General features: G+C 42.3%; 1 protein-coding gene across 2 annotated transcripts in view; it reads left to right on the top strand.

Moving 5' to 3' along the window:
* The window catches only part of smyd3 (SET and MYND domain containing 3), a 74,913-nt gene that overhangs the window by 22,484 nt on the left and 37,901 nt on the right, over positions 1 to 14,528 (top strand). The gene's annotated exons all lie outside the window — the stretch shown is intronic.

Raw genomic sequence — 14,528 nt, 5'->3', positions numbered from 1 at the left:
TTTGGTACAGATATTGACCATCCCCAGAGAATGGATTCTAATGATCCCTTTGGCGATAGTTTTCCTCTAGCGCCACCTTGAGGCTGACTTTGTGGTTCTAAGTGAATTACCTCAACAGCTATTTGATGGATTGTCATTAAACATTATGTGCTAAACATCAGCATGTTAACATTGTCAGTGCCACCATGTTAGCATGACAACCACTACCATTTTTACATTTACTTCAGCAGCTGCTTAGGATAAAACACAAACTTTGACTTTGGAACCTATAATTTGCTTTACAATGAGCATTACAGCCTCACAGAGCTGCTGGTGGAGGCTAACAGTGAACATGTACATGTTTTACCAACACACACACACACACACACACACACACACACACACACACACACATTTGTTTCCACGTTTTTGCATAATGCATTATTATTATGAGAGGAGCGAGAGTGTAATTTGATGAGATACGTGTGTGTGTGTGCGCGCGCGCGCCTGAGTGCATGAGCGTGTGCGCGTGTATGCATGAGTGTGTGTGTGTGTGTGGGATTGGATTGTGAAGCTGGGAAAACTGAAAAGCTGCTGATTAAATGTGGTTCAAGATTCCGATGGGAGTTCTGCTCCAATCTGAGGGAGACGAAGAGCGAACAACACTTAGTGGATTAAAGAGAAGAGGAAAGGGAGGAAGTGTGTGTGAGAGAAAAAAGAGGGGGAAAAGAGAGAGATGAGGGAGGGAGAATGTCATACAGACAGAGATCAAAGAAGAGCGGGAAATGTGAAGTGTGTCACAACATGAGATGTAAACAGAAATTGTCCGACTAGGTTAACAACTTCATGAAGAAGACTCGCTCTAAATACATTTGTCAGTTAACATGAATTGTGACTGAGTGATACCTTACAAAAGCAAGACCCAAGGGAATGAGACAGACAGGGCTGGGAGCTGAAGCATGCAGGAGGAACAAAAGGAAAATTAAAACGGCGTACATTGAAGGTGTGATAAGTGATTCTGGAGACAGCCCTCACAGTCTGCTAGCTGTCACTTCTGTATGTGCGCCCTGGCTCTGTAGATAGGTAACAAACAAAGTGTCTAGAACATTATCCCAGCCAATCAGCAGCAGGTGGCGTCCGGCTCATGCACATGACAAGGGGAAGGGGAGGGGAGATGGGTCGTGCATGAGGGTCAGTAAACCTGACATGCTAACATGTAATCGCATTGTGAAGGAGAGATGACAGAATGACACTTTTAAGTGAAACACATGAAAGTAAACCAGTTGCATTTTTAATGTTTATCTTTTGATGTGTATGTGCGTGCTTACTGTACGTGTGTTTGTGTGTAGCCTTGGGGTGCAATAATGCCTGTGTGAAAACATCATATACTGATAACTTATTATGGTCAGCAGGGCAAATTACCCCTTCAGCCACTCAGAGACTAACGTATCATCTCACTGAGGCTACTGAAGCTGTAAGGCTTCGACTGGTAGAGGAACTTCAGTAATTGATTGTTGTTTGTGTTTGTGTACAAAGTACTGGACAATGTGGTGACTCAAAGAATTCATGTTGCTAACGGTCACTATTGGTTAGTTTCTCACCATCTGTTCCTGTCGGCACATTTGGTGGTCAAACGTCACTGTGACCACACAAACCCCCACTGGACTCATTCTGTCTGTGTAACTGGTCACACCACATCTGACTGATACTGCTGTCCAAAATCTTAATGGTTTGAGTTTTCAAATAATCACACTGTCAAATGCCAAGATATTGACTTTTACAAAGGTCATATTGTGTTTTATATGGATTTATTTATTCATGAAGTCATCCATGTATTCATTGATTGAGGGATATCATTTTCATCTCAGTTAAGGTGTCTCCATCTGATTAAACTGATGAAAGATAGTATCGAGCTGGAATGCCACAGACCTCCCCCACACCTTCAGAGGTGAGCGAGTTGAGTCACTACAGTCTCCAGAGTTTGCTGCGCTGTCACTGAGACGTAAACGTCGGCATGTAGTAACTGGCCTTGAGAAAGCTGGTCTCATCTCATCTCATCTCACCCCCCTTTCTCTGTCACTGTGTGGTCCCCAGCTGGACTCATTCTACCTCCATAACTGGTCACATCACATTTTATTATCTCTTGTGTTATTTGGGAACTTAATAAATTCCTGACATGGCGTGATAATGTACGTCACATTCATCTTGTGTTGCAGTGATGCTGTAACAGGCGGGCTTATGAATCAATTCCCTCACTTGAAGAATCTGTTCTGTTGTATTCTGTATGTGATTGCTAGAACACCTGAATGAAGAAGCATACATTTGGCCTTATTTATAGTCTTTCATTACACTGAAACCCTGTTTGTTCATGATGTGACTTGCAGTTGTTTGAAACCTTTTTGTGAACTTCTGTTTTCCTCAGTGTATTTGACGCAATATTCAACAGCACAGGCCTTTAAAACATTGCACCATGCAGGCACATCACACATACTGTGATGTCAGCTTACAGATGTAATTGAAATGTGCAAGGATCTGGTTAATACCTATATACAGAAATGGCAATGTCTTTCCTAATACCAGCTGTAAAAGAACAGCGTATCAAACAGGGAGGTGATACAGAAACAGTGTGTCTGATAGTTCAGCATACACACAGCCAAGTGGTAGTTCATAGAGCTTATTGCAGATACCTAGGAAGAGAAAATATCCCCAAGTTGATTTGCTTTATGACAAAAAAAGGTCTCACTGCCTCAAACTACCAGTAAAATCCCTATAACAAGTACGAAAAATCAGACAAGATTTAATCCCACTGATGAACTTTCTGGAAAGGACTGAAAGGAAATGACTTTCAAGCTATGACGGCTTTGAAAGTTTGGTAAAATAAAGCACACAACAAAACATGGACATAAGAACAAGCACATTTGTCTTATTTTCCTCACCACCACCAGTTTAACATGCACTCATTCAAAACTTCAATCTCTTCATCCCCACATGTACAGTGCAGAGACAGATGCAACCAAAACATAAAATAAAGCACAGCAGAAATGGACAGAACTTCCACCTGTGAGACCTGTGCTTTTGCCAATCTCCAAAGTGGTATTCTATAGGCTGCCAATAGGGGGCACTGTGATCGCATGGACAGAATCCTGTATTGGTGGCATGAAGGAGTGGTGAAGTCCTTCATTTCACTTTCTGTCTGTGCTTATCCTCTTGGATGTCTTCTCTGCTTCTGCAGTATTGTTTTCTGTTTCTCTCTCATCTGCTTTAACTGTCCATGTATCTCTCTGTCCTTTCTACTGGTGTACTTCTGTCTGTCCTTACATCTTTTCATATCTCCCTCCTCATTATTCTTGCCTGCACATGCAGCTCCTTCCTCTTCTCCCCTCTCTCTTTCTCCTCTCTCCCCCGTTGTGCTCTCTCTTTCTTTAATGGCTCAAGAACGTAACAAATGAGAAGTTTATTATTGTGTACTTGGAATATTCAGTGTGCTTAACAGACAAACAAAATAGGTCATTACTGTGTGTGTGTGTGTGTGTGTGTGTGTGTGTGTGTGTGTGTGTGTGTGTGTGTGTGTGTGTGTGTGTGTGTGTGTGTGTGTGTGTGTGTGTGTTGGAGGTCTAGTCTTTTACAGTGGGGGAGTGGTTTGTGCTATAAAACCATTCTTTATGCTAATAGCTACTCCCTCCACAGCACACTAATAGTATTACACAAACACACACATTCATGCACACTAACACACACAATGAAGTAATGCCACAGTATCATTGCTCTTAATATACCCAAGAGAAGCAGCGAGGGAGGGAGGGTTGTGTACGTTTGTGTGTATTATGTGCCGTATTTGTTTTGCAGTGTGTGTGTGTGTGTGTGTGTGTGTGTGTGTGTGTGTGTGTGTGTGTGTGTGTGTGTGTGTGTGTGTGTGTGTGTGTGTGTGTGTGTGTGTGTGTGTGTGTGTGTGTAGCTCTGTGCTATGTTATCAACATAGACTGCAGTGGGATGTGTGTGTGCTTGCATCAGGTTCTGGTCCATTGTGTGTTGCTTTGAACTAGAGTAGGGTTTGTTTGTGTGTGTGTGTGTGTGTGTGTGTGTGTGTGTGTGTGTGTGTGTGTGTGTGTGTGTGTGTGTGTGTTTTGGTCAGACTGCGTTGGTGCAATAAGCAGTGACAGATGAGATCTGGCCGCGGCACATTTTATTGCCTCCCTCAAGCAACTTCTCTCCCTTCTCTGGACTGTGCGTGCGTGCGTGCGTGCGTGCGTGCGTGCGTGCGTGCGTGCGTGCGTGCGTGCGTGCGTGCGTGTGTGTGTGTACAGATGTACAGCTGTCTTTGTGAAAATCAAGTTGAATTGTAGACCTTGAGAGTGAAGACATTTTTGGAAAGTGAGGACATTTTGCATGGTCCTCACTGTCAGACGGGTTTTCAAAAAGCTGTTTGAGGGTTCAGACTTGGTTTTAAGGCTTAGAATAGAATTAGGTTCAGGTAAGGTTAAGGGTTAGTGGTTAGGGCTTGGTTAGGGTTTGAGGTAGTCATTATGTCACTGAGTATCCTCACAACATACACATATGTGGGTTCGTCAGTCTTTTTGTTTTCATATCCCAGCGGGGACGTTGACTGCACACCAGTCCATCCTGACTGCCTGACTTGGTTTAAAAGTTGGTGTTTAACATTCAGTTGTGTTTACTGTATGTATGTGTATTCCTACATGCATACCTGTTTAGCTGTGGATCCTTCCTATGGGTATCTTTGTGTGTATTTATATGTGTCTCACATTGTGTTTGTGTTCGTGAGCTTATTGTTATACTGCATCGGCCTTTGGTGCGCTGAGATCCATTTTTCACACACACTCTGTACATGACCAACATATTATCTCATTAAACATGCACGCATGCACGCGCGCACACACACATGTTGTGTTTATATCACTTGTGGGGACATTACATAGACTTACATTAATTTCCTGGAGCCTTACCCTAACCCTAACCCTAACCACAACCACTGTCTGGCTGTTCCTAAACCTGTACCTAACCTAACCTTAGCTAACCCGTAACCCTATCCTCACTCTGCACCCTAAAATTTAATGATTTATATTAAGGGGACCTGCATTTTATCCCCATAAGGGAGGCGAGTCCCCACAATGTGACTGTGTAAACAGATTTTTTTCCCCACAACATGATAAATACACACACACACACACACACACACACACACACACACACACACCTCTGTCTGCTCTAAACCTGCTCCTCCTGTGTCTTGTTCTCGCTCTCTCAGCCTCAGTCATTCACACTGTGCTGCCTATCACTTCTCTACTTCACTGACACTCCCTCTGATGCCAAGTCTCTTAAACTGTAGCTTTTGATATCAGAGTTATATATAACTTTTGGAAGACACCTCACAGGCCCAGTTTTGTAACTGGCCAATGCCAGCACTTGAATTTTAAACTCTTGAATTATAGGACTCTATAACACCATGGAAAAGTCACCAGCTCTAAAGGGGAACATACAGTCTGTGCTTTAAGATGGTGATGTACTGTTTCATAATATCCACACTGTAGGAAGTTCCTGCATACATTTTTGTTTAACATACTTGCGTGCGCTGAATTGAGTGGACGGTCTACTCTGCAGTCTGTAATTATTAGTAGTTATACATTGAGCTTGTAACAGAATCTAATTTTTCCTCCACATGAGCCACATAACATGCCTCATCTACAGTACATGCCCAACAAGGTGTTCATTGTGATTGGCAGAGTTTTCTCTGTGTGCATTCACCACGACATGTGTGCACTGGTTTCAGATAATATCTGTAATGAAGCAAAATATTTTCAGTCCAGGAAAAAAAAGAAATTCTATGACTTTGCACAATGACTGTCCTGCTAAGTCTTATCTCAGAAAGGAGATGTTGTCTTTGTCTCTGGCAGTGTTTTTCAGAGTCTGAGTTGGGTCCTGTACAATCGTCTGTCAATGGAAACTTTAATTACACTGAATTGTTGTAGTTTTCGGCCTGATTTGTAAGACAGACTGAATACAAAATAGCGACTCCTCATTTAACACTCCAGATCTAACTCTTAACATTAACCATAACCAATTATTTTTGTGGGCAGAACTTGGCGCAGAAAGGAGGAGGATAAGGAAGGAATGAGGTTATAAGCATCAGAAATGCAAAGAAAATGTCATAGAAGTTAACCATGAAGTCAGAATCCACTCCAAAAGAAGAAATGGCTGGACAATGAATGAGGGTGTTGCAGGAGGAACAGGTTGAGATTTGGAGTCACAGACAGTAGAAAAAGCATGAGACAGAAGGGAAGAGGAGAGTGAGGAAAGGAGAAAAATGGAAGACAAGGTGCAGTGGGTGACAGTCTTACAAAGGAGGAAAGAAGGTAAAATCACAGAGACAGAAGGTGTTAAGGCAGAATAAATTCTGGAGATCGAAAATAGGCAAGAACAGAGAGATAGGAGATGCAGTAAAGGGATTTAGAGAAGAAGAACAAAGAAAGGGGAAAGGGGGAACGCGTGGATGAAGGATTTGAACAGGGAGTACATACTCTACCCGATAAAAGGTTTGAAGTAGCTGTATTTATGGTTCTGTGTGTATGAGGCTATAAATGTGACTCTTGGGACAAGCACACACACACACACACACACACACACACACACACACACACACACACACACACACACACACACACACACACACACACACACACCTCTCATCTGACCATGCTGGAAGCAAGGCGACTCCCCATGGAAAAGTATGTTGTATTGTTTCTTACCTATGTATGGAGACGATTTATCACCAGCTGCGCACAGACAACACACACACACACACACACACACACACACACACACACTACTTGGTGTCATGTGTGAGCGTGGAGCCAATAAATTTACACCCCTGCTGAAAACTGTTTTGGCTTCAATTACACGAGCAGAAATGATTGTGTGTGTGTGTGCACGTGTGTGTCTGTGTAGGTGTAATTTTCTATGACTCTCATTTCTTGTTGTTATAATGTTGTGAGTTTGTGTGTCAGGCTTATCGTAATATGACTTGTGTGTATTTGTGTCTAAGAGATTCTTGGTCTGTACAGATGTGTGTTGTCGATGTGTGAGTGCAACATCTTGTTTGTGTGTAGGAGTAATTTATTCTCATGGCTTTATATTTATTGGCCATCTGTTGAGCAACTTAATTGGATGCAGACTCCATCAAACTAGCGCACCTTAACAAATGGAAAAGTTATCACTCTCCAAACTTATGCGTGAGAAAGTATATCATAAGCAGAAGTACAACTCACTTTTGCTCTGAAGAAATGCACTAAGGAAGGAAGAAGTCAAGGGTAGAAGGCTAGAGGAAGTTACAGCCCAACTCTTTACAAAATTGAAGGATTTAAAATGGAAAAAATTAAGAAAAAGATTGCATGTTATGCCCTCCTACATGAGCGTTCTCCTGTGTCTTCATGCATACGTGCCTCTATGCGGCATGTGTGAACTCATTACAGTAATCCTAGTGTGTATGTTAGTATGTTGAGCCTTATCTCTCTAACATTTCCCTGGCCTGCCATTGTAGCTGGCAGTGCCATGGGCGCTACCTAATTAGCTTAGGATTTGCAAAATCAAACACACACACACACACACACACACACACACACACACACACACACACACAGAGCTTAGTGTAATGACTTTAAGTCCATCATGAATGCAGTCACAGACAGTATAATAGGGAGAGAGAATGAAAACCATTTGTTTAATTGACTTAGATTGGCTGCATGTGTGTGGGCTCGTGGGGAGACACAAAAGAGGAGACAGGAAGAAGGCAAGAGGAAAGAAGGCTGGGAAATGAGAGGAAGGCGAAAGGAAGAGGAAAGCAGATAGAAGGAGAATGAGAAAAGAAGAGGAGGAGGAAATGGAATGCAGAGACGGCAGGAAAAAAGAGAATCGGGAAGGGTTAGCACCGAGGAGTGGAGGAGGAGCAACTGAAATCTGAATATGTCAGAATAGTCATTTCATTTTGCAAAGTGACTTGAGCAGCAATATGTTGCAGGAGATAGGCATGCATGTGTATTAGTATGTTCTAATGTGTGCTGTAGTGTGTGTGTGTGTGTGTGTGTGTGTGTGTGTGTGTGTGTGTGTGTGTGTGTGTGTGTGTGTGTGTGTGTGTGTGTGTGTGTGTGTGTGTTGGGGGTGGGGTTGGCTTAATGAGCAGCTTTTGGCTCCAGCTGCGACAGCCACTATCTCTCTCATCTCCTTTATCTACCCTCACACTCTCCCTGCTCTCTCCTCTGTTGCTCCAACATTTACAGTAATTACTGTTCTTTGGTGGTTCAGAGGGATGGGAGCAGGCACAGAGGCTGATAACATACCAAAGTATGACTGTTTGTGTATTTTGTCTAATTTCCTAAATGTCCTCCAGAGGGTTGTTCCAGACAGTGAGATTCCTAAGCCAGGTTTATCTCACTCATTCCTCTGTCATGGTGACATTATGACCCAGGAAGAGCTGTGTCCTGCTGTTGGGGTTAAACAGTTTGACGCGTGTAGTCCAGCCTGAGACCACGAACCTTCTCCTGACTCTAACAAGGTTCTGAAATGGCTCGGCTCTGCGATAAACAATTAAGCATGGCTGTTGTAGAGAAAGTAGAAATCAGCATTGGTATCTGCTGCCTTCATGAATTACACGGTGCATTAGCTCACAGCGTTTCATCTGCACCCTCCATGCAGAAGCTCCAGTGTATAATTAAACAATACGTGGTAGAATTCTGTGTTTTAGTTCAGAGTTCAGCAGCGAGGACAGTGCAGTCATACATGGCTCACCATATTAGCCCTCAGGTTTCTCATTATTCAGCCCTGTGACTCTGTTAAATCTGACTGAACACAGGACCCAAACGCCACTCTGAAGCAGACACACAGGGACCAAGAAAGAGTTAAATGTCTTTTAATCAGGCACTTGATCAAAGCAGATTTAAGGCAATGATGTGATCTCTGAGTCTTGAAGAGGCTGAGATTAGACAAGTGCTTCTCCAGTCTCCTTCCAGGGCTCAGTCAGGTAGGCAGGCAAGTAAGCAAAGCAAAAGTGAATCAAAAAGGTACCTCGCAGGTCTGCTGGGTCACATGGATGTGAACAGACAATTCAACGAATACTGACCCTACGTTTACACGTAGCAGGGTATTTTGGAAAACGGATATTTAAGCCCCTCCATTTTCAAAAATAACATCGTGCACACAACGTTGTTTTCAAAAATGTTGTCGTTTACATGAACCCGGATAAATACGCCGTTGAGCGCATCATAACTATGCCAAACCTATGGGCGCAAGTGTAAACATAGGTCGCTCACATGACGTTAAGTACTTTCAGTCGCATGTTGTGACGTTTCAGAACCTAAAACGCTGTTTAACCCTGTTTACACGCCAACACATAACCTCCGTTTTCAGAAATCTCCACTTTGGCCAGAGTTTTTAAAAATGATCGTTTTCCATGAAAAAAATTCCATTTGTTTGTAAACAAGAGGCCAAACCGCATGAAAACATATGCGTTTTCCCTGTCAGCCACGCCCCTGCAGGGAGACAGACAAACACTAGACAGACTCAAGGGAGACAGACAAGAAACATCTTTTGTCACTATTGAGCCTCAATCACTTAGCTGCTACTGTCCTCTCTAATGTCATATCTTAGGTGTACATCTTCTTTCAAAAGCTCTCTTACAGCATCCACACTAAATGCACTGAAAGACTGAAAGTTTTTTAAAGTCATAAAGTGGCGTGACTATGGCCTCGGCTTCAAAGTTCGCTCTTCAGGTAAATTTCTCCGAGCAGTTTTGTGAAAAGGTTTTCAGATGGAAGGAGGTCCCTGAGTGGTCAGATAAATTGCTTTGTGTGTTTCCCATGTTTCCCATACACTAAATTGCGTGTAGCATATTAGTTTAGTGATGTCAAAGGGTCTGTTCTCAGCCAACATGGTTTAATAATGTCTTTTCTGTTTTTGATATGAACAGGTGCTGTAGCTCATTTCTGGAAGAATAGCGCCCATTTCCTTTTTTTGTAAGCCAGTAATTAAGCAAATTTCCCATGAAATTCGACCCTTGTGACAGAAAAGACACGCTGTGTTGATTATATCTCAAGTTTGTTTTTAATACGTACTGAAATGATATATGTGATTGGAAACTGGTTGTGTGTGTGTGTGTGTGTGTGTGTGTGTGTGTGTGTGTGTGTGTGTGTGTGTGTGTGTGTGTGTGTGTGTGTGTTTTCATTCTTTGATTTCCGCTTTGTCTTTCCCCTTTGACTCCCTGTTTGTTAGTCTCTCTGTCCTCTCTTGCCTAGCGCCTCCTTCATCACTCCCTCTGGTGATGCCCACATTTCTGTAGCTTCCTTTGATGCAAAGTAAGCATAGAAAGGAATTCCTTCCATCTTGTATCTGTCTCATTAATGGAGTCATTGTAGCTTCCTTGTGCAGCACATACAATATGTTTGATACTTAAATAAGCTCTCTCTCAGTTGTGTACCTCAACACTGCAGGCTTAGTGTGTGTGTGTGTATGTGTATGTGTGTGTGTGTGTGTGTGTGTGTGTGTGTGTGTGTGTGTGTGTGTGTGTGTGTGTGTGTGTGTGTGTGTGTGTGTGTGTGTGTGTGTGTGTGTGTGTGTGTGTGCGTGCACATACCAGTTACAGACACAAGAACATGAAGTTTGGTATTTTGAGGGCGTGCTGTTTTTACAAATGATTTCACTGCACAGAGCACAGAACACAAACACTTCAGTGTTTATTTGGCTATTGAGGTGGAACAAACTCACTGTCACTAAGTTTAACAGAAACTCTTAATAGCTCATATCAAAAGCAATATGACACGTGACGACGACATCAAATTCGGCGAGACAGAAGTACATCAGAGTGGCTGAGCTGAATCCAACATCATGATGTATACCAGCCTCCTCCGTTGCAGCAGATAAACTCAGCACTGCAATTGTTTGGAGGGCGAGATGATGGATTCCCATTTATGCTTCAGCATTAAAGAGCCACATCACCGGGGTCTATAGTTACTGAGGCCTATGTCATCATTACCACAGCAACCCATGCAGTCAGTAATGTCTGCACACAAGTCCCATGTGATCACTTGCACATAGCAGTGTGGACTGCCTGTCTGTCGGCTGTCTGAACAAAGGCTTGGTAACAGGTGATGGCATCATGATTGAGTCTGAAAGGGGCATCCTCGAAAGGCTTATTCGTTCACAAGCAAGCATGGAGGGAGGTTCACCACTTTGTGAACACATGATTGTGTAAAAGATGTTACTGTCAGTCTCAGTGTTTCAGTGCTGTTAACGTCTCTAGGTTCGGGTGCTGTCACAGGTTCAAGTATGCACTCATCCACCCACTCGTCCTCTCTTCCTGTTCTGTCTGTCTCTGTAGGTCATTAACAAGTTATGTAAAGTTTGAATGAAGGCTGTCTTATGAAGCAAAGACACTGAAGCTTCGAAAGTATCTAGCTGAAGAATGCTTAACCATCAGTCCTTTTCTTTCCATTCTGAATAAAAATGAGTTTCCTCAGGGTTTTATCCCTTGTTCTCCCTCTCATCTGTCTCTCATCTCCCTCCCTCTTTCTCCTCTTCTTATACCGCAGCCAAACGCTAAACCCTCAGTTCTATTCAGGGACCGTGAGACACACCTCACTCACAAGTTCAAGTGTTCTCTGTGTATGTTTGCAACATTTCTGTTTTTGCCATCTTTTTAAGTGCAAATGTGTGTACACGTGGAACTTGGAAACCCCCAAAACCTATTTGCTGCACCTCATTATGAAGAGGATTATTTTTAGAGTCAGGGACCAGTGAAAAAATGTGTCTGCTTGTGTTTTATTTACATCAAACTGTTGTCCTGCAGTGGCTGCAGAAATGAGAGCTCACTTGTATTTTGTAGCTGTGTTCTTGCTCTCTCTCTCTTTTTAATGGGCATTCACGCTGTGCTTCCTCTTGTTAAACATAAGCAGCTCATCAGGACCAAATAACACTGTGTGAGTGTGGATGCAGTCACACACACACGTGCACTTTATTATCTCCATTGTCTCATTTGCCTGCTTCCTGTACACAGAAACAAAAACAAAAATTAGTCATGTAGTAGTAGTAGTGTAGTGGTAAACTGTAAACTGTCCAAATAGTTACTGTATGATTCTTTGCATAATGTCAACTAACTAATTACCCTGTTTTTCAGGAGTAATACTGTGTAAGCATATATGTAAACCATATAATACACTTCAGCAGTTACTCTTTTAGCAATTTTTGATTGAAAAAAGTACAAAAAAGTTTTTTATATAAGTAGAAAAATCACCTTAATTGTTATCTCTGTTATATCTGAATATGAAACCAACGGCATTTGTACAAAAATCGCAGAGCAAAAATGGTTTTGGTTTTTGGAGTTATGCACCAGACAGTCTCTGGAACTGTCTGCCTCGTTTGTATTTTTTTAAACCAATCGCAATCATCTTGGGCGGTACAGAACCCAGGATGCAAAGACGGTTCACTCGCAAACCATGATCCAAACAGTTTGCCAATGGCAGGCTTAGACCAGCAGCCTTCAACTTCCTGTGACTCAGACTAATTGGTGTGAAGACGGCAAAGGAGTGAAAACACACACGCTCTCTCGGTCAGCCTCGGTGTGGAATCTGCACACGTTTGCTCTTTTCTGTAATGTCAAACAATTTGTCATCCTGACTGCTCACCGTCCTCCGTATCTCCCTCTCCTCTCCCCTGAATAGCTCAGGATGTTTTGTTAATATTCAAAACTGATATGGAATATTGTACTTGCTAATAGATTCAACACAACTTATTTTAATATCTATAATATTTAGTTGTTACTGTTAAAGAGCTACTTGCTCTCATGAGGTTTTGACAGTCTTGTGTCAAAGACTCATGGGAGCTGCAGTTTGAGCTGAATATAATCATGATTTTTGTGAAATAATGTGTTGGATGCTAATTAAGCTTATTTAAATGCTTGTCTGCAGAGTATGTTGATTGTGTGCATTTTTCATCTGTGAGTAAACTCTTATTTTTCTCAGCAGCTTTTTGTAATTCTGTCTGTGTTGTGTACTGTGTGTAGCTCAAACTGCTGTGTCTATGAAGCATAACATCTTACTGTATGTGCATGTTTGTTTCCAGTAGAAGACCTGCGTGACTATACTGTATTTTGTGCGTGTGTTGAAACTAAAGTGCAGAATTCACACACACTTACAGTACATGTACACCTCTCAACTTGGCTTATCTCCCATTGGCTGGTGGCTAGTGTTACCGTGGAGATGAACTGTTAACCATCACACTTCACTCCAGGTTGTGTCAAAGTTTTTCATACACAGAAATTATTCCTTTCTTCTTTTAAATTAGTAATTCTTGAATTAACAGCAGCAACAGTCTATTCTCCTGTCAGACATGAATATCAAAGATGACAGCGGTCAATGACAGATGTAATGAATGTGATACACTGATGCTGTTAGTTTGAGGAACTTCAGGTTCCTTGAGGTTCAACTTGAATTGCTACTTTGGTACCAAAGCTTACACATAAGAACGTGTGAGTTAATCAGTGCTTTTCTTCTGAAGTGTGTGTGTGTGTGTGTGTGTGTGTGTGTGTGTGTGTGTGTGTGTGTGTGTGTGTGTGTGTGTGTGTGTGTGTGTGTGTGTGTGTGTGTGTGTTGATGTTTTTGTATTGATTGAATCTGGCACAGCAGGTTTATCCGTGTCAGCAGTTTCTCTGACTCAAAGCAGACAAGATAAGAAAGGGGAAGAGCCAAAACAAACAAGGATGAGACGGATGGATGGAGAGGAGGCAGTTAGGGTTTGATCTGTTTTGTCCTCCTTCATGTTTCAGGGCACTAATGATTACCATGATTGGTAAACAGAATTGATTACGAAAATGAGCTCCTCTGGTTGGTCTGTCCGCTAAAGGCTGTCCACTTCAGTGATTTTTGTCTCTGTTCTGCATTCATTCATTTTATGTCCCACCTCACTTAAAAGGATCATAGCGATATAATGATCTCTGTATTTCATTTCTTAATTTGGGAGCGCAAAGAGGGATTTAGGATGTAATGAGCCCCTCCCTTGGAAACACCCTCAGGTGGAGATGAAGAGAGAGTAAAAGAGTGGGAGGGGAAGATGACAGAAGGAGGAAGGACAAACACACAAACCCTCAATTCCCAGTGGGCCAGCATATCTAGCATAGTGTAATTACAATGGAGAGCTCCTTTAATTGACTCCTACAGTACTGTGAACCCCCTGCGTCTGCACTGTGTAGTGTGTGTGAGAGAGAGAATCCCATATGAAAAGCTTTAATAAACAACTTCAGGTTTATTGGTATGAAAATGTATTTTGGATATTCTAATACAGCTCTTCTCTCCTTTAAGGTATTTCATGTTTGGCTCTATTGTTTGCCTGTATTTTAACTGAATACAAGTGAGAAGAGCACAGCCAGGTTCAGTTGCTTGTTGCTTGGATGTTATTACTATCAGTATTTTCTGCGCTTGCTTGGCTGCGAGGCTCCTGGGGGTCATGCAATGGAAATCTGATCTTTTGCCCATGTCCACAAACCGTACACACTA

This window comes from Chaetodon trifascialis, chromosome 1 (genome assembly GCF_039877785.1).
Source record: "Chaetodon trifascialis isolate fChaTrf1 chromosome 1, fChaTrf1.hap1, whole genome shotgun sequence".
In the NCBI taxonomy this organism is placed as follows: domain Eukaryota; kingdom Metazoa; phylum Chordata; class Actinopteri; order Chaetodontiformes; family Chaetodontidae; genus Chaetodon; species Chaetodon trifascialis.
The sequence above is the reverse complement of the archived record's forward strand: the minus strand, read 5'-3'. Positions and strand labels throughout refer to the sequence as shown.